The sequence below is a fragment of the Arachis ipaensis genome, chromosome B7 (genome assembly GCF_059453495.1).
Source record: "Arachis ipaensis isolate K30076 ecotype BB chromosome B7, ASM5945349v1, whole genome shotgun sequence".
NCBI lineage: Eukaryota > Viridiplantae > Streptophyta > Magnoliopsida > Fabales > Fabaceae > Arachis > Arachis ipaensis.
In genome coordinates, this window is record NC_142442.1 from 47401475 (window position 1) to 47403137 (window position 1663).

The 1663-nt window shown below is 41.3% G+C and overlaps 1 non-coding gene across 1 annotated transcript; it reads right to left on the reverse strand.

Annotated features, from left to right (window-relative positions):
• Nucleotides 1–547: 547 nt before the first annotated feature.
• Nucleotides 548–655, reverse strand: LOC148551054 (small nucleolar RNA R71). The gene has a single exon (XR_015892776.1). It is a non-coding gene; the product is annotated as a small nucleolar RNA R71 (small nucleolar RNA).
• Nucleotides 656–1663: the final 1008 nt, after the last annotated feature.

Consider the following 1663-nt stretch of genomic DNA (forward strand, 5'->3'; position numbering starts at 1 on the left):
TCATATGAGCAGGAACAAAGATAAAGGCATACTTGTTCAAGCTGATCCTGAACCTGAAAGGACCTTAAAGAGAAAGCTAAGAGAAGCTAAAGAACAATTCTCTTTAGAGGGCCTAACAGAACTCTTCGAAGAAGAAGAAACCATGGCAGCCGAAAACAACAACAATGCCAACAATGCAAGGAAGGTGCTTGGTGACTTTACTGCAACTACTCCTGATTTCTATGGGAGAAGCATCTCTATCCCTGCCATTGGAGCAAACAACTTTGAGCTTAAGCCTCAATTAGTTTCTCTAATGCAACAGAATTACAAGTTTCATGGACTTCCATTGGAAGATCCTCATCAGTTCTTAGCTGAGTTCTTGCAAATCTGTGACACTGTCAAGACCAATGGGGTTGACCCTGAAGTCTACAGACTTATGCTCTTTCCTTTTGCTGTAAGAGACAGAGCTAGAATATGGTTGGACTCACAACCTAAAGAAAGCCTGAACTCTTGGGAAAAGCTAGTCAATGCATTCTTGGCAAAGTTCTTTCCACCTCAAAAATTGAGTAAGCTTAGAGTGGAAGTCCAAACCTTTAGACAGAAGGATGGTGAATCCCTCTATGAAGCTTGGGAAAGATACAAGCAATTGATCAGAAGGTGCCCTTCTGACATGCTTTCAGAATGGAGTATCATAGGTATATTCTATGATGGTCTGTCTGAACTATCCAAGATGTCATTGGATAACTCTGCTGGAGGATCTCTTTATCTGAAGAAGATGCCTGCAGAAGCTCAAGAACTCATTGAAATGGTTGCAAATAACCAATTTATGTACACTTCTGATAGGAATCCTGTGAATAATGGGACAACTCAGAAGAAATGAGTTCTTGAGATTGATACTCTGAATGCCATACTGGCTCAGAATAAAATATTGACCCAGCAAGTTAATATGATTTCTCAGAGTCTTTCTGGAATGCAAGCAGCAACAAGCAGTACTAAGGAAGCTTCCTCTGAAGAAGAAGCTTATGATCCTGAGAATCCTGCAATGGAAGAGGTGAATTACATGGGAGAACCCTATGGAAACACCTATAATCCTTCATGGAGAAATCATCCAAATCTCTCTTGGAAAGATCAACAGAGACCTCAACAAGGTTTCAACAACAACAATGGTGGAAGAAACGGGTTTAGCAATAGCAAGCCTTTTCCATCATCTTCTCAGCAACAAACAGAGAATTCTAGGCAAAATCCCTCTGACTTAGCAACCATTGTCTCTGATCTAATCAAAACCACTCAAAGTTTTATGACTGAAACAAGGTCCTCCATTAGAAATTTGAAGGCACAATTGGGTCAGCTGAGTAAGAAAATTATTGAACTCCCTCCTAGCACTCTCCCTAGCAATACAGAAGAGAATCCAAAAAGAAAGTGCAAGGCCATAAACACATTTCACACGGCCGAACATGGAGAGGAGGAAGAGGCAGTGATTCCCACTGAGGGAGACCTGAATGGACGCCCACTGACCTCCATGGAGTTTCCTAATGAGGAACCATGGGAATCTGAGGCTCATTCTGAGACCATAGAGATTCCATTGAATTTACTTCTGCCATAAATGAGCTCTGATGAGTATTCTTTCTCTGAAGAGGATGAAGATGTTACTGAAGAGCAGATTGTTAAGTACCTTGGAGCAATC